This window comes from Cryptomeria japonica, chromosome 3 (genome assembly GCF_030272615.1).
Source record: "Cryptomeria japonica chromosome 3, Sugi_1.0, whole genome shotgun sequence".
NCBI classification, from domain to species: Eukaryota; Viridiplantae; Streptophyta; class Pinopsida; order Cupressales; family Cupressaceae; genus Cryptomeria; species Cryptomeria japonica.
Window position 1 is genome coordinate 95758165 of NC_081407.1, and position 27705 is coordinate 95785869.

Here is a 27705-nt window from a genome sequence, read left to right on the forward strand (position 1 = left end):
GATTCTTTATTTTTAGAGGGAGAATAATTGAGATTCAAGGAAGGGGAGAAACTATCAAGGGAGTTTCCAATCTTTATTTCATCCCCTTTGGCTAGGGGTAGAGAATAATCTATACCTTCTTCTAATGGTTCATCCCAAATAGTGAGGTCATTGAAAGGAATGTTTAAAATATTGTCAATTTCGGGAGAGGAGATAACATTGTTTATTAATTCCTCATCCTTAGGAGGGAAAGCATCAATAGATGTGTTAAACTCATCCTCTTTCCTCAAAATATGTTCAATATGATCTTTAGGGTAGAGAGAGTTAAGGAAATTGCTTATTATTTCATCTTCTTTCTCTAAGGGATGCTTATGGGTAAGACAAACTTTAGGAGAAGGGTAAGCATTTATCATTAATTCATCATCTCTAGTGGGAATTTTGTTGGAAAAGGAAAGGCCATCACTAGGAAATGTAGGGATAATGTCATCTTGCACACAAGGATCCTCATGAAGGGAGCATTTTTTAAGAGCCACACAGTCATCAAGGTCATCATCCAATAATGCATGATCATATCTATTAAAATGTTTATCTTTTGATTCAAAAGGAGATATTTCCTCATAGAGGGGATAATTGAACACAACCATGTTACTAGATTCAGTGGAAGAGTTGATAGGAATGTACCCTTGAGAGGAACCATTTGACTTATCTTTCTCATCACATCTAAATGGCATAGTAACAAGGTTTATGAGTTTTTGGTAAAATGAAGGTTTGGTATATTTAGGTTTCAAAAATTCATCTAAAGCTTCATCTAACTCATAATCATCACAAATATGATCATCTTGCAAATAAAAATCTAACATTTTGAAATTGCATAAAATTTAAACACACAATGCAAACAAACACACCTTTTTTTTTTTCTTTTTTTTTTTATAATGAAAATGAAATGAAAACACACTAAATCTAGATCTAGATCTAACAAATGCAATGCAAGAGGAAGCAATGATAGATTCACGTCGGGTTCACCAAAATGTGTAGGGGAAAAAGCGAGACTAGGTTAACATGCCCTAATCCTACCTTTTGACACACATTACGGAATACAAAAGAGCCTAGAGATATCGCACAATTGGCTACTTCTTTTTGTGAAAGAGAGAGCCACGGGATATCTATTAGGATTTCTATTCCTTTGTTGAAATTGGAAGATCAAATGATGCAAGTTCAATCCCTAACCCCAAAGTGCAAGTATGAACTAATAACAAGATTGCAGAATTGAACTTAAACAATGGAAAGCTGTAAATACAAGGATGAAATAAGAATGCAGGTGCGTACCCGGAGTTAAAATCTGACTGAAAATGTTCGGGACAGGGGCGCGGGCGCCACTGTCCTAATTCTGCCCCTAAAACTGCTCCGGAAACTGCTATTTTTGCACTTTGGAAAAAGTTGTCAAAAATGTTGAAAATGCTGTCGGACCAGGGCGCCCAGCGCCCCTGTCCCAGGGACCAGGGCGCCCAGTAGGGACCAGGGTGCCCAGCGCCCCTGTCCTGGCAGGACCAGGGCGCCCCACGCCCCTGTCCTGGTCTTTTTCTCTGAAATTTGGTGGGAAGGTCGGTCTCAGTCTGCTTCTCCCGGATCTGCAACCTGCGGCATCGTCCGAGTCCCGAAACCTGCACTTATATCTAAAAAGGTGTTTGGGCGGCTATATAGGGTTTTGCCTTAGTCAAACCCCCGCTTCGGTGATTTCCACCTCCACAAATAGCCAAGTTGTATTGTAAAATGTATTGTGTGTGCAGACCTAGTGTGTGTGCAAGGTCCTTAAATGCAAGAAAGCAAACTAGAGCAACCTAGAAAGTAAACCCTAATTGCTTGTAAATGATAATGTAAATGCTCTAAATCAAGATGCAAAGTGATCTAAAGCATGAATAAAGGATATATTGAAGCTTATGCAAAGACATGAAAACAACATGAAATCATACCCAACCCTCAAGGGAGGAGTACAAGCCAATCTTCAGTCGGTAATTTCCTATTGTTCTTCAATGTCTTCCAAGCCCTAAGTGGATGAATGAATTTGATAAGTGCTTGATAGAGGAATGTTGAATGTTGTTGAAGTCTTCAAAGATCTGCTCTTTCGCTGCATAGAAGGTCCTTGAAAGCCCAAAAATCGGATCCTTTCAAATGAAGAAAGAGAGCTCTTATGTATGAAACCCTAGGTCTTAATTTCGACTTTTGGCCGACCTAGAGATTGAATATCCCGCCAATTTCTTGGGGTTAAGCTTTATTTTATGATTGGATCGTGCTCCCAAAATTTCGGGAAAAATGTCCGGGACCATGTTGCACGGGCGCCATGGTCCTGACAACTTTTCACCAAATTTTCAGGACCGTCAGATATGATGATTTTAGAGAGAATCCCAAAGTTACAGGTGATTTCGAGATGTTTTGACCCCCGAAATCAAGCCCCCAAGTTCAAAATAGGACCTAATTAGGGTTTTTGATTAAATGATGTATTGGAAGAATAAAATGAAAGGGGCACACTTTAATGAAAGGGCCCAACTTTATGATATGGGAGATGATAAAATAGGACCTTAGACCTAATTAATTTAATTAATTAAGTGCTAAAGGGGAAATGCAATGCAAAATGCAAAATGCACCAAGGCGGGTGCTAAACTAGGTGTGAAATTGTACCACCCTAGCAAGTGCGTACAATTTACGACGCTACAAGAACATCATACAACGAGACTCCAAGCAAACAAACAACGAGGCTTCGCTAAAAAGAAAGTATAAGAGCTTGACCTAACCCTAAGACTACTGCCTAAGTTCTAAAACATACGATGCTATTAAATTTGCAAGGTTATAAGACTGATCTCGATTATGACTATAGGAATTACACACTTGATTTCTTTCATGGGTATGTACCATTCCAAGCTGTTTGACAAGTGATGATCATCATATACTACCACTACCATGCATACAACAAACTTTAATTTCTTTAGGTGACAGGCATTGTGTAACAACATGGGAACTCTCACATACCCACCACTATCATTCTATAGGACATCATCTGTGTTACTCTCCCTCTTTTTCTTCCTACCTATTGTTTCCTTTTGAAAAACATATTGCAGGTACTCTGACTCATCATGTTGCTTTGTTGATACTATTATCAACATCTGCTCTGCTCATTAAAAACACATTCAAGAAGAATATTGCTGCAGGTTTCCTTGTTTGTCACGATAATACACCCGTGGTTCAATTTCAAACCCTATTCCTCCTATTCAATATACACACACAAATCCATCAGTCAATTTTCTTAGGAGAGCATACATGATAAAAATAAAAGAGGAAGTTGTAGACAAGAAATAAATTCACTTACTTCTATAGAAGTGCAGACACAGTTGCAGTGGGATATGGAGGGAGGGAGGGAGAGAAGAATAGAAAGAGGGATGGGGTATGGAGGAAGGGAGAAGGGGAAAGAGAGAGAGAGAGAGGGATGGGGTATGGAGGAAGGGATAAGGGGAGAGAGGGAGGGATGGTGTATGGAGGAAGGGAGAAGGGAAGAGAGCGAGGGAGAGAGAGAGAGAGAGAGAGAGAGAGAGAGGCACCTTGTATGCGTTTGAGAGGGGGAGACAATACACTTACATGTGTATATATATGTTTAATATATTATATATTATATGTATATACACATTATATATACAATATCATATTATACACATATTATATATTACATATATTATATAGAATATCGTATTATACAATAGCGCGTACATGTTGTTTATAGTAAAAAGAGCACGTACGCCCTATTTATAGGAAAACAAGCGCGTACGCGCTGCTTACACCATAAGTACCCCATACGTGCTTTTTAAACTTGTAGTACCCTGTATGCGCTTTTGACTGTTTAGGCTTGGAAATAGGCCTGGATGACAAAGCTACAGTCTAGAAGTTTGATTTCCCTCCATTTCTCTCATTTTTGACATGTTTTATTTTATCAACTTGGTTTATCGACTTTGTCATCATCAGGTTTACACTTCATATAGTGGGTAATATTTTCACCCATCTTCTGAGCTTTCTAACCATATAATTTTGTTTCGATTTGAACAACAATAACATATTATTATTGAATTTCTTTTACCAGTGTCTCCATAGTTCTCATAGACATAGGTGCACCATTTTTTGAATAACTTTTAATATACTTATCAAAATTTTAAAAAATTTATATATTATTGTAGTGCACTTGATTCGTTACAATTTTTTTTTTAAATTGTATTTTTGATTTGTTTAGTGCAACTTATGCTTCACGCACGAACAGGTACCTAATTTTTCAGGATGTGCTCGATTGAAAAAATCATAAAAAAAAAAAACTCAGCAAAAAATTACAAACAAATACACATCTTCTAGTGCTCACTCTTAACTATCTTTCTGCCAAAGGATTTGTCAAAATACTAAATCTAACTATGACTTTTTTGATGCGCACATCACACACTATGTTATGTTTTTCAGAAAAAATCAGGGTCAGTTTTTCGTGCGCGAAAGACTTGACCCACTTAATCTTATCCAATTTTGAAAAAGTTTAGTAGTTTGGAAACTAGATTCAGAGTGCTACAATATTTGTTCTTAGATTATCTTCATATCTTGAGTGGATGACTTTCAAATTTTTCCTCGAAGTTCAGGTTCACCTGATTTCAGAAAAAAAAAAAAAAAAGTGTCCACTCATACCCCCCTTTTTGACCACCATCTTTGTGCACTTACCCAGTTTATGAATCTTTTTAAAGAAATGCCTCAAGCAGATACCGTGTCATGGAATGTGATGGTTGCAGGCTATGTTAAAAATGGATGTATTGAAGATGGCTTGGAGGCATTTAAGCAAATGCAATTTGTAGGGTCAAAGATTGAAAGTGGATTCCTATTGGATGTTGTAGTTGTGAGTGCCCTGGTAGACATCTACACAAAATGTGGGAGTATAAAAAAGGAAAGTGACCTATTTGACAAAATTTCTCAACGAGATGTGGTCTTATGGACTACACCTATTTCAAGATATGCACAAAATGGGCTTGTTGAAGAGGCCTTGGAAAATTTTAAGCAAATGCAATTGGCGGGCATAAAACCAAACTGCACAACTTTTGTCAGCATCCTGTTAGCGTGTTCCAAAATGGGAGCTTTGGAATAGGGTATGGACATCCATCAAAGTATCATTGAAAGTGGATAATGCTCAGATGTTGTAGTTGCAAATGCCATGTTAGATATGTATGCAAAATGTGGAAGCATAACAAGGCACATGAATTGTTTGATAATGTGGTCTCGTGGGATACAATGACTGCAGGATTTGCACAAATGGCTTTTGCGAATTGCAAGGATGTTTTCAAAGTCTTTGAACTAATGAAGCACTCTAGAATACACTTTGACCATGGAAGCTTTTCTCGGGTGTTTTATTTGCATGCAGCCATGAAGGTTTAGTGGATGAGGGCTGTAAATGCTTCAATGGCATCATTGACTCTTATTTGCATTAGTCCTACAATTGATCATTATGCATGCATGGTTGACCTGCTTGGCCATGCTGGCTATCTTGAGGAAACTCTAAACATTATTATCAAAATGCCAATTAACCATGTGGCAGTTACGTGAATGTGTTTGCTTGGTTCCTATAGATCACATAAGAATACGAGGTTAGGGGTATTTACAACAACTCTCCTTTTTTAGATGGATCAGAAAAAACACTTAAGCATATGATCTTCTATCAAACATCTATGCCGACGTTGGCAGAAGGGACAAGGTTCAAACAGTGAGGAGATGTATGAAAGATAAGAGAAATTCAAAATATTCCTGGATTTAGTTGGATTGAAGTACATAAAATGGTACATTTTTTTTGTGTTTGAGACAGATCACACCCACAGACTCAGGAGATCTATGTGAAGTTGGAGGAATTGTCATGGGAGATGAAGGTGGCAGGGTTTCTTCCAAATTCAAAACATGTGTTGAATGATGTGGAGGGATAAAAATATTTTTTCCTCTGCCACCACAGTGAGGGGTTGGCAATTGCATTTGGCTTGTTAAATACACCCCTTGGAACAACTATTAGAGTCATTGAAAACCTTCGAGTATGTGTTGATTGCCACACTGCAACCAAGTTTATCTCCAAGATTGTTGCCCGATAAATTATTATGAGAGATGCAAACTAGTTCCATCATTTCAAACAAGGACGATATTCTTATGGAGATTATTGGTGATGCCAAGTGAAGCAATATGCAAAAACAATCTTGCATTGTAAAAGGTGCATTGTGTCATACAATAGAAAGAAGATGCCCTAATAAGTACCTTTATTTCCTAAATTCAAGCTCTGCCCATGACCAAAAAAACTCTCTTTTGAAGGGAGTCAATTGCAGCCCATTAAATTAAAACCTCTTAAAATGGCTTCCCTGGTATGCGACACCTGATAAACACCTGCATTCACAGAGCACACACCCCACAGGGATTTTCACTCCAACAACAAACAAAAAATTACAGCAATTAGAGGCTTCTAAAAGCATTAAACCTCAAGCCTTTGAAGGTTTAGAGATGGTGGCGCCTCCATCATCTTTGACATTAGTTGCAACATATCCACCAGTTCTAATGTTGGGATTTCTTGTAAAACAGATGAAGGGGCATTTTGGGGGGTAAGAGGGCAAGTCCTTTCCAAAGCCTGAGACAACTATATCTGAGACGAGAACATCACAGGGCTCTGTTATTAAATTAAAACCTCTTAAAATGACTTCTCTGGTATGCGACACTTGATGAAAAGGAAGAAAAATTAAACAATTGGAAAATTTCTCAACACCCAGATCAAAATTTTCTATTATAAAATTCTTACAATCAAATACCAAAGAAAGGGATCCAAAGTTAAAAAGCAACCTATTTCTAGAATCTCCTAACCATGATTGGATATAAAAGAAAAAATGAGATAAAATTTAAAATCATCAGCATTTAAATTTCCTATTCTTGATCTTTCTAACATTGTGATGATGAATTACAAAGTTGATGAAAAAATACACAATCAAACTCAGAAACAACCGGTAAGAAATATTTACCTCTTCATATGTGACATTATTGTTGTGTGTCTCCCCTGCAACTAGTTGTTCTGCCTGCAAAAAAAAACCAATGCTAGATTCATCAAAATTTCCTTTTAGAAAGCTCTACATTTTTGGGTGCACAAATTTCTTTTGCATCATGACAAATCGGCGAGAGTGGTAATTTTTCAATAACAACAAAAAAATCATAAACATTCCATAAACACCAAATCTTTCCACCAAAATTTAGCTTTTCAAGATACGTAAAAATGGGCTAGAAATAGAACACAAAATATCCTAAGCTAAACATAATTCTTACCATATCAACAATTTTCCACAAGACCGCCAAGAAATCGATGTTGTATAGAAAACTAAACACAAAAGAAGGATTTTTGTGTTCCGAAGAATTAGAAAAGGGTGTTTATCACTGCTTTATAGCATTTTATATATTGAACAAGAAGAAAATTGTCCAAAAGTTTGCTAGGAAAGTAATTAAAATAATTGCTAAAAATTCCTTGTATACAACACGTGCCTTCTCTTTTTATTTCTATGCCCTGTTTTATATTTCTATTGACATATGTCATATGACTTGTATGCATTTCCTTTGAGTGCAGGGGTTGTTCGTTGCATTTTCTTCATGCGAAGCCAAAACAGTACAGTGCAGAGTGAGGATAGAACAAAGTGCAGAGTGACGACAGAGCAATGCCTAGTGAGATGTGCGGAGGGGCATCGTAAGTCTAAAATTTTCATCTGACATTCTGCAAACCCTAAACAAAAACCAATAGCAGAGCGCCAAAATACTTTCAGCTAAAATTTAGTTTAAAAAAAATGCAAACTCCGCTGATAAAAGTAGGGAACTTAAAACAAATATGAAAAAGCTTGAATTGTCATTGGCTATTTGTCCATAGTTTAATCACAGTTTAACGTTCTAGCCCTCCGCAATAGTTCCAGCAGGCAGGAACTAATAACCCTACAATGCAATGACAGAGCATAGATTTTGGTGAGTTCTCTTGCATTGAGAACGGAGCTTGCTTGTCCACGTCTCTGCCTCAGCCAATCAAAACTTCCAAAATAATCTTATAATACTGTACCATTAAAAATTGGTCACTTTTCTATTTTTAAGTTTATATAAAACTTAGCATAGTCTTTAACATAGCACAAATCAAGCCATGCTATTGGTTGTTCAAACATATGTTTAATAACTGTTTAATGGGAACCCTTACCAATAGTTCCATGCAGGGCAGGAACTAATAAGTCTTGTCGGATAAGACAAATGGCATGCATCTTCATAGCACAATTGATTCTTCAGTTAGCTACTAGTTAGAACATTTATTTCATTAGATTTCATTAAACAAGTTAATTGCAGTGAAAGCATGCAATCCTAAAATTCACGTAATCAAGAATATGAGAAATACATTTCAATTTGTTTACAAATTTGTTGTTGATTGAAACATGGTCTTCATAAGCATCCTCAGCCCTACTACATTTGGTCACATTAACAAAATTAGTATGCCATTAGCATTTACGAAACATCTAGAAAATGTTATTAATTTACATATAAACATATAAATAGACTGAGATTAACATAATATAGAGAAATTCAAGTTGATAAATCAATTTAAAAACAAACACACATGAGAAATCTCACCTTCAGCAAACATTGTTGCACACACCCATCATGTTATCTTGTTTTATTTTAAATTATAACATACCAAAGTTTGGGTTGACACGTATTATAAGTTTGTCCTTTAATTGCTTTAGACAGTTGTTATGTGCCATGACAAATGCTAAAAATGTTATGACTAAAAATACCACGTGGCCATATACGGAAGTGTAGTATGCATTGTAAAAAAACTCTACTTCTTTTTGGTTTGTTATGCTATTCATTTTGCAGGTTGTTGTTTCAAGGCTGCTACATCAGTTTGTTTGTGTATGATTTTGCTGCAGGTTTATTCTAAGCACATCAGAAATTTGGAATTAGTTTGAAGTATATTGCTACAGTTTTTGGTTCCATAGATTATTTGGTCTGTAGACGTCTTAAAATTTTCCATTTCATTTTTTTGGGTGGCTTAAATTCAGCCAACGGAAATTGTTTTGTTTCAGAATCAGAAACAAAATAAAGGCATTCCATGACATTATATACATTGTAGTCTTGTTTGAAAAATTATAAGAAATTATTCGTTTGAAAAAATTATCCTTGTGGTTAACAGCTACACGCTCTAACTGATTGAGCTACTCCAGCTAACGTATGCTGACGGTTTTAACAACTTTTCTCCTCAATATATATATTCTATATTTTAATCAAGGTCTATTAGCATCATGTATGGTTTATAACATATAATCTTATGTCATGTATGGTTTATAACATATAATCTTATGTCTGTTAATTTGTTCAAATTATAATGAGAGTCAAATCTGGAACTTACAGATCCCAACCTCAAGACATGAAATTTGAGATCATATAAGTTTTTTTTTCAATCTATAAGCTAATTACTTATCTTTTATCACATAATGTTCATGATTAAAAATAAACACAATTAAATAAAAAACAAATATTGTAAAAAACTCATACTATAATAATTGATTATAACTTCCAAATTAATATTTTTAAAAATAATCTAAATATCATCTTTGTAAATAAAAAGATTGGTCATTGCAACATGCAATCAACTTTTAATGCATCATAATAAAAAATAATTAAGTAGGAAATTAATTATTAAGAGTTTGGTGAGTCTTCTAATTCAAAAATACAAGATAAACTAGTCAACTTTTGCCCTAACTATTTAAAAAATAACTGATCTGATCAACAAAAGCCATGTGATAGTGATGGAGATATTTGATTAAATTCTTTAGGTCCTCAATCTCCAATTTAATGTGATTTAAAGAACCAAAGATTTTAGCGTATTCCAAGTTTGGTGTTGAAGAGTATTTCTCAAAATTTATTTGATTTCTGCTTGGAAAACAATTAAAACTGAATTAAGTAAGTTTTATCGTGACAGTTTGGCCGAGTGGTCTAAGGCGCCAGATTTAGGCTCTGGTCCGAAAGGGCGTGGGTTCAAATCCCACAGCTGTCAACTTTGATGAAATGTTTTGCTAAATTTATTTATGACCATTTTAAATATAGTGTTATTTTTCCTTGTCTGCGAAGGTACAAATTCAATTTCATCAGCTGGAGTTAACCATTTTTCCAGTTGAATTTTTATCATTATTCTTTTTCCAGCAGAAGTAATTCTTGGATCAACACAAGTTGAGTAAGAAAGCCAATTTACTATCAATCCATTTCACAGCACAATGTGCTTTCGTAACGTAGAAAATTAATTTTTACAGTGTTATAACGTAAAAAAGAAAAATTTAACCACAAATATCTATAGTACAGTTCTCAGTGTTATAAGGTAAACGCTAGAGGGAGGGCTCGAACCTCCGACCTTGTGGTTAACAGCCACACGCTCTAACCAACTGAGCTACTCCAGCTGACGTTTGATGACGTATGCTGATCGTTTTCATAAAGCGTTTTAATCAATAATTTGTATCATTATTTTTAATGAAGGTGAATTAACATCGCTATCTATTCTTAATGAAGGTGTATTGTCATCCTTTACGGTTTAGAAGCGACATATATTCTGCACACTGTAGCATTTTTAAGGCATCATATCACTAACATACAATCTTATGTAGCATATTAGTTTTTTCATATCAAATTAGAGTGAAAGTTAAAAGACTTTAGATCATAAACTATCTATTTATTATTACTACATAATATCAATATCTTGTTCACAAAGAAAATAAGTAATAACAATGAAATAATGAAGTGAGTACCATCCTCATTTTAGTATACAAAATAATTAGATTTGGATCATATGAATTTCAATTTCAAAACATATGAATCAAAATTTTGATCATATGTTTTAACACAATTTGTTATCATATAGAGTTTTTTTCAATCTAAAAGCTAATTACTTGCCTTATACCACATAGTGTTCAAGCTATGTCATGTGTATTTCTTCTCCCAAGTCACCATGTAGAAAAGTTGTCTTCACATCCATTTGCTCAATCTTAAGAACAAAAGATGCTACAAATGTTAAGAAAAAACAAATAGATGTCAACTTGGGTAATTGAAAATTAAAAATCTTATACCATATTCAATTCCGTTAAGTTAGAAACATTATTCTTTAAAGAAGACATCTCATCATGCATGACCCACTTTTATGACTCTTTACCATCTGTCTCCATCACTTGACTCATAGCAGCTCATGTCTCAATAGTGGTAGTAATCAAGGAAAAACACCATATAAAATCAAGTGAACTATATACCTATTTGGTTTTGCCATTTATTGAGTGGGTCTACTTAAAGGTTGAGGTGGGGGTTATTCTTTCAAATTGATGTAAAGCAAACTCCTCCTTCTTGAAAGGAATTTAACCAAAAGAACTTGTCACATTAGGTGAAATACATATATGAATATCTTTGTAAAATATTTTTGCACCATCTCTCACAACTTTCCCAAAAAACACAGAGGCACAAATCTTTATTCGATGAACAACAACAATACAAAGTCTTCATCTAAGAAGAATACAATAATCAAATATCTTTTTGAATATATTGAACAAATCTTTTGAGGTGGCCTAAAATAAAGAATATAAAGAAGCAATCAACGTGATACAAAAAAAAAATTAACCAAAATTCTTACTCAAAATAACAAATAACCACAATTTAGTTTATTCCTACTTCCCAAGCCATTGCAAGAAAAAAGTTTCAAAATACATTGTTGGTGTAAATAATTATTCATCATGGATATTATTACACTTACTTAAGTTTACTTAGGATAATGCATTTCATAGTAGTTTGGATATGAGACACTTGGGTGTTTGTGCCACATTGGGATAGTGTGTGTAGGAGAAATTCCACCTCTTTTGGTGTTGATCTTGTTATTACACTATCATATCCACTTATTGTGGAGTGATAATTCCACCTTCGGTGGGTGATCCACCTCATGTGGAATATTATATTATTTCTCCTACCTACCCACACCTATTTCCTACCTACCCTTGTTTCTTATTGAGCCACATGTCATGTTTGTGTGCTCATACATATCCCTAGCCTTGCCTATATAAGCAGGCTCATCTACATTGTATGCAACAACTAGATAATCCAGTTGATTGTTGATCATTTTCTATTAATGAGAATACAGTTTATTCTTGTCCCATATTATGTCTCTATCTTGTACATTTCAATGACTTCTTGATCTTGGCAAAATCCAACATGGTATCAGAGCTATTGGAGCTTCATTGATTCGTCTTGAAGAGGCATTATTGCGACGTCAAGAGGCAGATCTGAGGAGCATCGTCATTTGGAGGCGTCCTAGACCAGATCCGACCTCGCCATTGCGTCCGGAAGGCCGTTTCCATGAATTTTGGTTATAAAGTTGACCTATTTTGGTGAGGAAAAATTTTTTCCCCAATTTTGCTAATCGTACGGATTTTTCGAATATTAATTATTTTTTTCAAAAAAAAATTTTCTGAAAAATTGTTTTCAAAATTGAAAAATCAAAAAAAAAATTGAAAAATAAAAAAATTGAAAAAAAAAATTTTTGAAAAAAAAAAGAATTCGAAAAAAATCAAAAATTGAAAAACAAAAAAAAAAATCCTTTTTTTGGGGGGTCCGCAGACCCCCCCGTACCTCCGTGACCTGCAGATTTTGCAGGTTTCCCGCAGAGACCGTACCGTTCAGGCGACCGACTGCTCCCGTCCGGCGTCCTCGTTCCGGTAGTGACCTCCGCCCGTTCTGCGACCCCGGCGCCACCTCCGCTTTCCGGCAACGCAGCTCCCCGCGTCCTCGCCTCCCGGCGCCCGCAGCAACCTCCTCTCCAGCTGCTCCCGGCGCCGCCCGCGCCACGCTCCGGCCGCAGCTCCCAGGCTTCCGCCGCCTCCCGCGAGCGGCTCCCGCAGCGCCCAGCAACGCGCCCACTCCTCCGCTCCACGCAGCTCCGCTCCCGGGCTCCGCCACGTCACCGGCGCCGCTCCGACCCTCGGTCTCCGGGAACTGCCAGCTCGTCCGCCACGCGGACTGCCACGTCAGCGAGACACGTCGAACTTTCCGTACAACACGCAGAGCAAACCGTACGCCACGTCAATCGTACGGATTGCCACACCAGCAGCCCAGTCACCTCTGCCACATCATCATCCGTACAGTACGGAATATCCAGTCAACTGTCCACGTAATCTGTCCGTACGGTACGGACGCCCAGTCAGCCAGGCAGCGAAGTTTTGGCGACGGTCATACGGCCGTCAAATTTAACCTAGTGTTTTGCTGACGTCAGCGCCACATCAGCAGGGTTTGAAAATTTTTTGACCCCCTCTCATTTGCATTTTTGATTTTGCAGTTCAACTTCAAATGGCCATAACTTGCTCATTTTTGCTCCTTTTTGGGTGCAATTTTTTTTGAAATGGGCTAGAATTTCGTGCTCTCCGTAGTGGTGAAAGAATTTTTTGATTTTGATGCACGGATTTTTCAGAAAATGCAGTTTTTGGTGACTGTCCCTGAGTAATCCCTGTTTTTGCAACTTCAGAGGCTTCGTTTGGGGTCATCCGACCTCCTTTTCAGGTGCCGTTTTTTTTGAAAGTGCGTATTTTTTCATCTACTTTAACATGATGCTATCAGATTGATGTCATTGTAAGTAGAAATTGTACTTTCAGATCTTGGCCATTTTTGGCTCTCTTGGTACTTGTATATTTGGTTGAATCTCAGTTAGATTCATTGCATTATTGATTGAAGTCTCTTGTATCTCAATTGAGAAGTTGTAAAATTTGCATCATAAGCCCACTTTGCCTTGTTTTGCAAGTGGCTCATTGTAATTGCACTAAGTATAAAGTGCCAAAATCATCACTTTTGGGGGGGTACTTTGATTGATTGAATTTGGGGGGTGTCTCTTGTGCTTTTGTGCTCTTGTGTTCTTTCCTTTTTGCTGCTATGGGTTCTTCTAAGTTTCCTCTCTTAACTCCACATAATTATGCTACTTGGAAAATTGATGCATGGAGTAAACTTATGGAAAAAGGACTCACTCATTACATTGATGGAACTATTGTTGCTCCAGCTGATCCTAAGGCTGATCCAGTTGGTCACTTAGATTGGCTCACTAAAAATATCATGGCAATTGGTACCTTAAGAAAGTATGTATCAAAGGATCTCATTTTTCATATTGAGAAATGTACTCTAATCAAGGATGCTTGGCAAAAGTTTCAAGACTTGTATGGTCAAGTTGATGAGATTAGGGGATATCAAATTGATAGTGATCTCACCATGTTAGATCCCAAGAACTTTGATACTATACAAGATTATGTCACTAAGGCAAATGAGTTGAGGGCACAACTCAAAGATTGTGGCATTGATAAGAAGGATACTCAATTGATATTCAACTTGATAGGGAAGCTTCCACAAGAATATGCAGCATTTGTTTCTAGTTTCCAAACTCATAGGATGACAATGGGTTCAAGCTACAAAATGCCTACATTTGATGCTTTCAATGAAATGTTGATGATGGAACAAACTAAGTTGATAAGCATGGGCATTCTTAAGGCTTCTTCTAAGTCTCAAGCATTGGTGGCAAATCAAGGGAACAAAGGAAATCAAGGAAAGGACAACTCAAACAAGAAGAAATGGCAATCAAAGCCTAAGGATAAAGCACAATCTTCTCCACAACAAGGAGATTCATCTTCTTCCAAGAAAGATAATTCACCAAAGAGAGAGAGACCTACTTGTGCTTATTGTAAAAAGATTGGTCATGAGGAACATCGTTGCCATACTAAGAAGATTGATGAGCTCACAAAGCATAACATTGATTTGCCTAAAGTCTACAAGAAGGATGATTCATCAACTTCCACTTCCTCGCATTCAAAAGGAAAAGGGCAAGCATTCATGGCTTCTACAAGTGGAAAAACTCACTCTTTTGGAACAAGAAAAGGACAAGCTCTATGTGCTACAACAAATCATACTTCAGAGAGATGGCTTCTAGATTCAGGGGCTTCTCATCATATGGCATCTTCACAGTCTATGTTCTCTACATTTGAGCCTTGCACCATGCCACAGATTTTGATGGGCAATCATACATACATGGATGTGATTGGGAAAGGATCTATTGACATTGGGGATAACTCCTTCAATGATGTGTTGTGTGTACCCCACTTGACAAACAATCTCCTTTCTATCTATCAAATCACACATGGCGCAACTAAGAAAGTTGTGGAGTTCACACCTGACTCGGTTTTTATTAGAGACATGGAGACTAGAGCTATCATTGCAACTGGGGTGGTTGATCATACATCTCGGTTATACTCCTTTTCAGATTTTGTTGATGATGATGATTTCACATTTGATGATTCTACACATGTTGATCACACTTATTGTGATGATTCAGATTTTGAGGAGAACTTTGGACACTTGAACATGGGGATTCTCACATGTAACCCAGTTCTTGAGTCTTCTATTTCATCTTCTCATATTGATATCACATCACCTATTGCACCTGATGATGCAGATAGTGCGACAGTTTTGCCTACATGTGATTCAGTGCAGCAGGATATACATTGTCTTCCAGCTTCAGATTCATGGGATGATTACATGACAGACATTGCAGGTTTGTTTGTGGAATCCTACATTGCAGATTTGGGAGACATCATTGATGACATACATCTTCTCTTTGATGAAGATGATCCTTCTTCGATTGTTGCGAGGGCACACTCTGACCCTCTTGTTCATTCTCTACATGATCATTCTTTCGAGGTTGACATGATTGTGGATACTTATGTACAGCAGTTGGAGGAGGTCTCTTTATTCTTTGAGGAGACACATGAGTCTTTGGACATTGTTCTACATCCATCTCCACTAGATGTTGGAGTTCCTTTTTCAGCAGTATGGCACAGTTTACCATCTTTGGAAGGGGTATCTTTCAGCATTGACATGGGGACACTTGAGCAGTTTTCAGAGATTCCTTTCATCATGAGTTTTCTTCATACATCTTCCCTTCATGATTGGGGAGACTTCATGGATACACCTTTGGTTTTGTTTCTTCCTAAGGGGAGGAATGTTGTTCGACGTTCGTGGAGCAGTTTCTTCATACATCGAGCTTCTATCTTTGGTGCAGATTCTTCATTGAGGGATGATCACAGTTTGACTTCTCTTCTTCTCTCATATGGGGGGGACATTTTCCTCACATGGGGTTTTGTTCCTCACATTCTTCTTTGAAAGTTCTCTTGTATAGCTTTCATCTCTCTTTTGGGGGAGGGTTTTTTCCCATTGGGTTTTTCTCTCTTTCCCCACTTTGTGAGAGATTTCATTGCATTGGTTTGCATGCATTTGCATTTGTGCATGGGTACCTAACATGGCCTCGTAGCCGGGACCCATCTTGCATTGCTTAGTTGCATTGTAGACTTAAGTGCATTCCCCTAAGTTGCACTTAAGGGGGGGTGTTGGTGTAAATAATTATTCATCATGGATATTATTACACTTACTTAAGTTTACTTAGGATAATGCATTTCATAGTAGTTTGGATATGAGACACTTGGGTGTTTGTGCCACATTGGGATAGTGTGTGTAGGAGAAATTCCACCTCTTTTGGTGTTGATCTTGTTATTACACTATCATATCCACTTATTGTGGAGTGATAATTCCACCTTCGGTGGGTGATCCACCTCATGTGGAATATTATATTATTTCTCCTACCTACCCACACCTATTTCCTACCTACCCTTGTTTCTTATTGAGCCACATGTCATGTTTGTGTGCTCATACATATCCCTAGCCTTGCCTATATAAGCAGGCTCATCTACATTGTATGCAACAACTAGATAATCCAGTTGATTGTTGATCATTTTCTATTAATGAGAATACAGTTTATTCTTGTCCCATATTATGTCTCTATCTTGTACATTTCAATGACTTCTTGATCTTGGCAAAATCCAACATACATTCATCGTAATATTGCTAAAACAGTTGAATTTGGTTTTTGGGATAAGATTAATTGAATTTTTCAGTGTTTGATCAATAAATAAAAGAAATCAAAGGCACAAAATAAACAATTGCAGTTACTGCGTATAGGCTCAACGCTAGAGGGAGGGGTTGAACCTCCGACCTTGTGGTAAACAACCAAAACGCTCCAACCAACTGAGCTACTCCAGCTAACATGTGAAATTTTTAATGAGGGTGCATTATCATCATGTACAGTTTAGAGACTTATCAAAGAGACCTTACGCAAAGATTCCAGTAACCATTTGACATAGAAAACTAAAAAAAACTTGTTTGAGAGTAGAAAAACTAAGACGAGCATACTTGTCTAGTTACAGCAGGAGATCGAAACTTACATTTAGCAAAATTATCAATTATTGAATGCACCTTATTTCTGATACACCGTTTAGTAGAACAAAGCATAAATTTGTGCTCTATCAAATGCTAAGTTGAATACGTTAGAAGGATTTCAAGTACATGATATATAAAAATAGAGATTGGTTTTTACATACTCTGGTATTCCTTTGCTAGCCCAATGCCAGTTTCCATTAGAAATTGATGTTATCTTGCATGAAAATACATATGCTAATCACAAATATTAGAATAGCTAATAGTTACCGAGAAGAACTATTGTTCAAAGTGCATTGATGCATGGTGCACACTGATCAAGACAAGAGAGACAAGCTTGAGCATTCCAATTGGTTTGATTTTAAAGCAATAGCATGATATTCATAATACCCTAATTGTTCTCTATTGCAGAACGCTCTTGATACTTTGAATTATTTCTAGATCTCTTAATCACAATGACACAGACCATAGTACCATAGTCCAACTATTCTTAGATAAGGTCATTTATAGCCTTCATAGTTCATAGTTCACTCAATTGCTAGTTTCTATTTAGAATTGTTATTTCATGGGATATCCTAATTTCATAATTCACTCAATTGCTAGTTTCTGTTTAGAATTGTTATTTCATGGGATATCCTAATTTCATAGTTCACTCAATTGCTAGTTTCTGTTTAGAATTGTTATTTCATGGGATATCCTCAGCTACTTATATGCTCAGCTCAATTCCTATTAAAAGTGACAAACTCTCAAATTATCATTAGCCAAACTATCACTGTAATATATCAATTTTATAAAAAAAACTAGATGCCAAGCAAAAGCCTTCTGAAAAACGATCCTAAACCTCCAAATTACCATCAGTGTCATATGTCAATTTTATATGAAAATAGGATGCCAAACAAAAGCCTTATGACAAAGCGATCCTAGAGAATATATTTGTCAATGCCAAAAATAAGCTGCAAACATGAGATTTCCAATTGTAACTAAAGTATAAACATGAAATATCAAACAAAATGTTTTGGAAGCTCTTATACATAATTTGTGTAATGAAGCTCTTATACATAATTTGTCACCTAATGTTTCTGTCTAGCAATCATAAACATGATACTCCAAAATGCTTTGGCCTTTCAAGCTCTCCAACATAAATTGCGTCATGTAAAAGCATTACCTAATAATTTGTCTTGCAACCAGAAGCAATATAATACTCCAAATTGTTTTCGGAGCTCTCATGCATAAATTTTATGGATTACCATAATATAGGGCAACCGACACTTGTCCTAGGTGAGATGATAGCAACATCATTTGATTTTTTCATTTCAATCCAATGGAACATGATAATGTTCTAAAATTAACATAGGAGAAAGTGTCAGAGGCACATTCTTACTTGCTTGCTGCATTTTAGAATTTCCAGCAGAAGCAATTCTTCAATCACCATTAGTTGAGTAAGAAAGCATCATTATAACACAATTGATTCTTCAGTTAGCTACTAGTTAGAACATTTATTTCATTGGATGTCATTAACCAAGTTAATTGCAGTGAAAGCATGCAATCTTAAAATTCACGTAATCAAGAATATGAGAAATACATTTCAATTTTTTTTACAAATTTATTGTTGACTGAAATATGGTCTTCATAGGCATTCTCAGCCCTACTACATTTGGTCACATTAACACAATTAAGATGTCATTCGCATTTACTTAATATCTAGAAAATGTTATTAATATACAGATAAACATATAAATAAACTGAGATTAACATAATATAGAGCAATTCAAGTTGATAAATCAATTTAAAAACAAACACACATGGGAAATCTCACCTTCAGCAAACATTGTTGCAAGCACCCATCATGTTATCTTTTTTATTTTAAATTCTAACATACCAAAGTTTGGATTGACACGTTGTCCTTTAATTGCTTTAGACAGCTGTTATTTGCCATGACAAATGCTAAAAATATTATGACTAAAAATACCACTCGGCCATATACGGGAGTGTAGTCTGCATTATGCATTGTAAAAAAAATCTACTTCTTTGAAAGGAAAACAGAACTGAACTAAAACATTGAAAAAAAACCACGAAAATTCAACCCATCTCTATGTGCCAAACTCCCATTGAACAAACAACCTCGTTTGTGACAGAAAATGAGAAGCGTATATAACACGATTTTATATTTTATATATATATACATACTTGCAGAAACTATAAAAATGGGTCTTCAACAAACCTATTCTATAACCGCGACATATACTTTATTTAATTTTTTCACTTGGTATTGTCAAAATTTACAAAACATATACTCAGCATATATAACTACCTCAACTCAAGCATATGCAAGATCGCAAACAATTTGAGGAGGAGATTCAAGTTCAACCGTTTGAATCTCTTCCGTAGATAAAGCAACAAGGATCATCCACTCATTCATTTGCCAAAATTTATTTTATTCCTACTACTCAAGCAATTGAAAGAAAAATGTTTGAAAATAGAAACATGACAATATTGGTAATTAAAGAATTCGTAGTAATAGTCTAAGGCAATTGTTATTAAGGCGCCAGATTTAGGCTCTGGTCCGAAAGGGTGTGGGTTCAAATCCCATAGCTGTCAATTGAGAACTATTTTGATAAATTTAGTTATGCCCATTTTAAATATAGTGTTATTTTTTCTTGTCTGTGAAGGGACAAATTCTATTCGATCATCTCAACTAAATCATTCTCCCAGGTGCAAATGGACTTTTATCATCGTCAAGGTTCACCTGATTCTTCTCCCAGCAGAAATTGAGCAAGAAAGCCAATACTCTCAATCCATTTCACAGCACAATGATAGGAAAGTGAACTTTTACAGTGTTAGATAGATCAATGAATAAAATATATCAAACCACAAAATCCAAATTTTCAGTTGCATGTAAGGAGCAAACGCTAGAGGGAGGGGTCGAACTTCCGACCTTGTGGTTAACAGCCACACGCTCTAACCAACTGAGCTACTCCAGCTGACGTGTGAATGCGGTTTTCCACGAGATTTCTTTTTAATTTAAATATATAAAAAATATTCAAGTTTTAATGAGGATGCATTATCATAATTTACGGTTTAGAGGCATTTCAAAGAGACCTTACGCAAAGATTCCAGTAACCATTTTACACAGAAAATTGGAAAAAACTTGTTTGACAGGAGAAAATTCAAGAAACCACGCAACTCCTCGGCTGATGTCAAATTAAGACTAGCATACTTGTCTAGTTACAGCAGGAGATGGAAGTCCACATTCACCAAATTTATCATTTATTAAATGCACCTTATTTCTCATACCTTGAGTGTATTTGTAGAGGTCAATAATCTGTTCCAAAAAATTGTCAAATTTTGATAAACAAACAGATACACCATTTAGTAGAACAAATTAGCATAAATCTATGCTCTATCAAATAGTCCTGTCTTACAACCAGAAACATAATACTCCAAATTGTTTTGGGAGCTCTCATGCATAAATTTTGTGTTATGGAGTGACATTTCCAAATTATATTTACAACCAGAAGCATGATACAACCAGAGGTCAATAATCTGTTCCAAAAAATTGTCAAATTTTGATAAACAAACAGATACACCATTTAGTAGAACAAATTAGCATAAATCTATGCTCTATCAAATAGTCCTGTCTTACAACCAGAAACATAATACTCCAAATTGTTTTGGGAGCTCTCATGCATAAATTTTGTGTTATGGAGTGACATTTCCAAATTATATTTACAGTATCATCTAAGTTCTATCTTGCAACCAGAAGCATGATACTGCAAATGTTTTTGGAGCTCTCATGCATATATTTTGTAATCTGGAATGACATTTCTAATTATAACAAGAGCATCACCTAATAGCTCTATCTTACAACCAGAAACATGACATTCCAAAATGATTTGGGAGTTCAAATGCATATGTTTTGTCTTATGGAACTCTTAACCAGTATGGCATGGACCATGATCTAGCTAATCCAAGTGAGACCATTAGTAAATCCCTTTTCAAGGAGCCATTGGCTTTAATGGCATGCATCTTCATAGCACAGTTGATTCTACAGTTAGAACATTTATTTCATTGGATTGCATTAAACAATTTGGTTGCAAAGAAAGTACACAATCCTAAAATTCACATAATCAAGAATATCAGAAATACAGTTCAATTTTATTGACAAATTTGTTGTTGATTAAAATATGGTCTTCATAGACATCCTCAGCCCAACTACATTTACTTATCCAAAACTCGAAGGGGGTTGTATCTATAAGTGTTGATAAAGGGGACCTATTAATTAATTAACATGTGATATGTGATGCTAACTACCTTTCCATATCATTTTTAATCCTTGAAACTAATCCCATTGAACATACTCTTCACTCTCTTCATCAAATATCTATTCTCCACTCTACAAAATTATTTTTCTATGTAATGTATGAATTTTTCTTATGCTATGCAATTCCACTCTCTTTACACAATCTATCAAATGCAATTGAACAATATTCTCAGCCATTGTTTGTTCTCAACATCTTGATATTTATACTTAATCTAATTTTCCATAAGAGCCCTAAAATTTTTTGAATTAACTAAAGACCTTAGATTTGTACTTGAGAAAATAGAGCCAAGTGGACTCTAAGAGAAATAATCAATAAAAAAATATAATAAATTGATTTTTCTAATAAAGGCACATCTACAAGACTAAACACATCACTATGAACAAGATCTAAAATCTCAAACGATTTATGCACGCTCAAATAAAATTAAAAACCAATTTTATTTTCAAAATTAAGAGAAAAAACAATTAACTCTTCTAGAAGATTTCTTATTATGATCTTAAGACCCTTCTCACCAATTTGATCCATATACTCATGCCACAACATTGTCTTCTAATAACTTGCTTTGTAAGATTAAAATATGTTTGAGAACCCACCTCACATTCCCGCTGCTACACTTATCATTGTGACTTGCATCATTGTTACAAGGCTTGATATAGCTAATCTTTTTTTTCAAGTATTGACCCTATATGTCTAGATACTAGAAATATCGTGCTATTCTGTTACATTGAGCAATGTAGGTGAGATAGAATTAAAGAAGAAAATCATCAGTACATAAAATATTTCATATCTCAATATACAATTAACTTTGCAATGTATCATATTAAGACTAGTAATTGCACCTTAGTGTGCAATGGGCACACCAAATAGGTGTGGAAGGTTGATTAGGAAAAAATTAGTCTATTTTTTGCAAATGATGTTTTTTCTTTGAGAGGTAGAGAGAGTTCGAGATAATGAGATAGAGACAAAAGGAGAGATGGATGAAAAAATATGAAGAGATAAAGATAGATATGCAGAGATATATAGATAGTATAGGAAGAGAGAGAGAGCGGGGGGGGCATGGAGGGATAACTAGCTCAATACGTAGAGAGGGACATGGAGAGGGAAGGAGGTAAATAGATACAGTTTTAAATAAAGAGGGAGAAATCGGGAGTGTGTATATGTGTTAGTAAGATATGTAGATATAGGGAAGGAGAAATAATTTGTGTGTGCACGTGTGTGTGTGTGTGTGTGTGTGTGTGTGTGTGTGTGTGTGTGTGTGTGTGTGTGTGTGTGTGTGTGTGTGAGAGAGAGAGAGAGAGAGAGAGAGGAAAAGGGTGAGATAGAGAGATATATATAATGGGAGAGAGATAGAGAGATGTAAATGGATATAGAGATGGAGATGGAGATAGAGATAAATATATAGAGAGAGGGAGAGATGGAAGGAGAGAGGAAGAGGGAGAGGGGGGGTAATTAAAATTGAAATTCTACACCATCCCTACTCAACTTGTATGGCACCTTGATGACCATGGCATAGCCAAACCTTTGCCAAAATATAATTCTTTTACACAATTTGCTCATAACCATCTCTTGCTATGCTATCCTAATGAGTTTTCTTCTACCATATCCTTTCATAATGCTATCTCATAAGCCATACAAACTATTCAAAATTGTATGTCTACTCTTTTGTTTCCATTTATATCTTTGTTTAATGTTTTGTGGCCACTATACAATCTTCACCTGTAAATAATCTTTCAAAGAGATCAAATAGTGTGGATCATTTAAATAGGCAAACCGCGCTTGTTTTTTTGTTATTTTCTCTCTTATCATTAATATGAAAGAACTAATGTAATCCCTAGAAAATACAAATGTGTAAAAAAAAATTCATGCTTTCATCAAAGCAATGAAATTGGGTCATGTTGCTAATGATGCTGAATGTTACAAAATCTTAGTACAAGCAATTTCATTTTTAAATGAGATGAACCAAAACCAATCTCTTTACAGAGCTACTTCAATCTATTTATAATAAATGAAATGAGGGATTGGGTTAAAGTGATAAGTTAGTTCGTCTTAGGGAAAATGTAAGAGATAAAAAAATGTTACCAAAAAAATGAAGTTGATTTGAGGAAAACGTGAGTAGGAAAACGATCAAAAAAATTGTGGAAAATGATTCAACAATTGTAGAAGCTGCAACTATTTTGCATGTCTCTCCTTGAATCTAGATCATAGTTTTTTGCAGCAAGGCAATCGAGTTCATATAAGCTACACCTTTGACATAATAAATAGATATTTGTTTCCCATTTAAATAATACAACAATTGTATCACACAAATTAGTTGTAACTTGTGTGGAAGCCCCACAACCTTTCCCATCACTATTGTATGAAATATTCATGGGACCTAGCCATTAGCCCCAAGATTAAGGTTAAAATATTATTCATAGTTGTGCATACATGTCCAACTATTCTGGTGAATTAAAAATATCATAGATCTAATGGTAGGGATTTTTTCATTGTCTTACATCCCATCTCTAAATAGTGATGCTTGAAATCAGTTAGTCTCCTTCACATCAGCAAAACAAAATAATTAAAAGTAATGCTTGAAATTAATTAATTCACTTCACATAATTAAAAGATAACAATCAAAATTATCTATTCAAACACACATATATAAATACAAATAATTTACATTAATTTAAAAATATATACGTTTTTATTTATATATTATTTAATTTTTTATTTAAAAAATTTTAAAATGTAAAAATTTCTTATTTAAAATTATTTTTATCCTATAACGACACATTATTATATTTAATAAAGTAAAACAATAAAATAATGTCTAAGTTTCTCAAGTAAAACATATAATTAATAAAATTAACTTCTCTATACTTTATTTTAGTAGCTGTTTTATTTTTGGTGGCAAATATAGATTACATACTGATTCAAAACTGGTGGTGGTGCGCAATAGGTAGTCAAGCACCAAGGTGTAAGGTGCAGATTCTCTTTGGAAAAAACGACCACATTGAAATCAGTGAATGTTAAACAAAAAACGCAAATGATAGTGAGAAATACGTATAAGGATGCGATGCATTGCATCGTTTCGCACGTCTATGCTAAATTATGTGCCATCGATCTCTCATGCCAAGGCGCTTTCTCTCATAGAAAACGCCTTCGACGTAACAAGCTCAAATAACAAACTCCTTAATAGATGTGTTGTTGAGCCTTATAATGAAAATACTAGATAAGCAAATTAACTTTTACCCTGTCTGATTGAATAACATTGATTTGATACAGATGTTTGATGAAATTCCTTAGGCCATCAATCTCCAATTTGGTTTGATTAAAAGAAGCAGAGATTTTAACTTACAAATGCCCAAGTTTGACAAATGCCCAAGTTTGAAGGGCATTTGTCAAACAATGCTCAAAAAATATTCGAATTGTATCAGCAAACCTACTATAATAAGTATCATTTAATTATCAATAGACAGTTTGGCCGAGTGGTCTAAGGCGCCAGATTTAGGCTCTGGTCCGAAAGGGCGTGGGTTCAAATCCCACAGCTGTCATGCATGTAAGATAGGAGCGCAACTAATATCATAAGCGCATCTTCGCTCGTTTTGAATTTAGTTTGTTTTCTTGTGAGTGAAGATACTGTGATTTATAATATATTATTTATATTTCTTTTCTCTTCTCCACAAATGCCTAGTTTGCTATATATTGTATGGACCAGTGTTTTATATCCACTCTCTTAGCAAAGTCCAGCCCCACAGAGTTGTAATATGATATGAAAATGATGCTAATTAGATGTTTCAGTCTATGGTGTTTATTTGGAATAAGCCAAAGCCCAGAGATGAGAGTGTGTAATCTTTATTTTTGATCAATATATATTTTACGTTTGTTTTCTATTAAATTTTCTCCACCCCTTCAATCCTTCATCAAAAGAGATTTAAACATACAACTACAGATAAAAACAGAGCACACACACAATAAATAACACAGAGATTACGTGGTCAACTGATCGCTTTGGCTGATCTTACTCTGTTTTGGGAGGGACTAGAAGATATAGTGATGAAGAGGCTCAGGACATCAATAAAGATGTCTTATCGGATAGGACAGACGATCAGTTACATTAAGCAACATATTAAGTCTAGAGGATAGGACTTTGAGTGTTTAACATTTTTAAGTCTAGAAGTCTATTCTTAGTGTGACAACAAACATTAAACAACATATTAAGCCTAAAAAATGTCAGTCAATTTTGAGTATTTAACACTTTTAGACCTAAATATATAAACTTAATGTATGTGATTTAAATTGTTCATAAAAAAGACAGAACGAACTGTGTCCACTTGAAAGATAAAAGTAATGACATTGGCACAGATAGAAGACTATTGATCTCTCTGCTATATGGAGTCGAAGTAGCCCCTCAAGATATTGAGCAGATCTATTTTCATAAAGGACACAGGATGGTTTTGGAAGGTACAAGGAAAAGATAGTTTTGGGAATGACATCATTGGTTCATCGACGCTCAAGGATAAATATGAGTGGTAGGTCTCAATGAATTCACTGCGAAAATGGCGAGTACATGGAAGAGTCTATGGAGAATCAAATCATGGAGATGGATGATTCAACATGATTGGGAAGTCATAGAAATTAAGTGATTATGGATAATAATAAAGCTACTTGAAGGCTATCCTAAAGCAATTTTTAGTTGCCTTCCCTCAGGATTGGAACGAAGAAACAGAAATAGAGTAAAAATAATCCTCATCAGAAATCCAAGCAACACATGATCCTACGAACTATGATGAACAGAGAAAAAACTATTTTTGATGCACACCTTCTAAAAGGTTGATGCAATTTTTACTATTATTTTGATCTGATATATAGAAGGTAGTGGACCCCTGTCTACAATTTTCCAAAAAAAACACATAGGCAACAAATCTTTATTTGATGAATAATTTGCTAAAACAGTTGAATTTGTTTTTGGGTTAATCCCATAGCTTCCGTAACATAGAAAATTGAATTTTTCATTGTTCGATCAATAAATAAAAGAAATCAAAGGCACAAAATAAACAATTGGACTTACTGCGTATAGGCTCAACGCTAAAGGGAGGGATTGAACCTCCGACTTGTGATTAACAGCCACACGCTCTAACCAACTGAGCCACTCCACCTGACGTTAGCTGTCGTTTTACACAACATTTAATTCTTTTAGTTATTTTTTTTAGTTTTAAAATATCAGATGAAAACAATATATATTTGCATTCTATTATGAATGCAGTTGCATTATCATCATATACAGTTTACAGGTATTCTTCACACAAAAGAGCATGTTTAAGGCATCATGTTGCTGTTCTAACATACGATCTTATGTCGGTTATTAATTTATTTAGCAGCTTTCAATTTTTTCATGTGAAAGTATAATGGAAGATAAGTTTTTAGATCCTAAACTATTCAATTATTTATTCACCTAGAAAGCGACAACAATGAAACGAGTGCCATCTTCATTAAGATATATAAAATAATGAAATTTGGATTTTACAAGTCTTTTGAATCAAATTTTGAAGACGGTTTGAGATCTTAGAGAGTTTTTTTCAAGTCTACAAATGATTACTTCTTACCTTTTATCATTTAGTAATTAGGTCATGTCATATAGATTTTTTCAATCAAGTTATCTTGTAGAAAAGCTATCTCCGCATCCATTTGTTCAATCTTAAGATCAAAAGATGCTACAAATGTTAAGAATAAACAAATGGATTTTCACTTGGTAATTGAAAAAAAATTCTTATCATTATTTTGATTTAGTTAACTTAGGGATATCCCTTTATAATCTAATCTAGTATTGTAATATTCAACTTTGTCATCTAAACCAAATTTCTTCCTGAAGGCTCATTTGCAACCAATAGGATTTCTACCTTTTGGCAATTGAACTCCAAGCTGTCATTCTTCTATAAAGAAGGCATCTCACCATCAATGACCAAACTTTAGGAATCTTTATCATCCATCTCCATTTCTCAACTCATAGCTCAGTGCTCAATAGTGTTAGTAATCAAGGGGAAAATGCATA

At 35.1% G+C, this 27705-nt stretch overlaps 6 non-coding genes across 6 annotated transcripts; 2 read left to right on the top strand and 4 right to left on the bottom strand.

Moving 5' to 3' along the window:
* Window positions 1-10001: 10001 nt before the first annotated feature.
* On the top strand, window positions 10002-10081 carry TRNAL-UAG (transfer RNA leucine (anticodon UAG)). The gene has a single exon. It is a non-coding gene; the product is annotated as a tRNA-Leu (tRNA).
* A 323-nt stretch (window positions 10082-10404) lies between these two features.
* TRNAN-GUU (transfer RNA asparagine (anticodon GUU)) lies at window positions 10405-10478 on the bottom strand. The gene has a single exon. It is a non-coding gene; the product is annotated as a tRNA-Asn (tRNA).
* A 6622-nt stretch (window positions 10479-17100) lies between these two features.
* Window positions 17101-17175, bottom strand: TRNAN-GUU (transfer RNA asparagine (anticodon GUU)). Its single transcript has one exon. It is a non-coding gene; the product is annotated as a tRNA-Asn (tRNA).
* A 3081-nt stretch (window positions 17176-20256) lies between these two features.
* On the bottom strand, window positions 20257-20330 carry TRNAN-GUU (transfer RNA asparagine (anticodon GUU)). Its single transcript has one exon. It is a non-coding gene; the product is annotated as a tRNA-Asn (tRNA).
* Window positions 20331-25127: 4797 nt separating this feature from the next.
* Window positions 25128-25207, top strand: TRNAL-UAG (transfer RNA leucine (anticodon UAG)). The gene has a single exon. It is a non-coding gene; the product is annotated as a tRNA-Leu (tRNA).
* Window positions 25208-26739: 1532 nt separating this feature from the next.
* TRNAN-GUU (transfer RNA asparagine (anticodon GUU)) lies at window positions 26740-26812 on the bottom strand. Its single transcript has one exon. It is a non-coding gene; the product is annotated as a tRNA-Asn (tRNA).
* Between the last annotated feature and the right edge of the window lie 893 nt (window positions 26813-27705).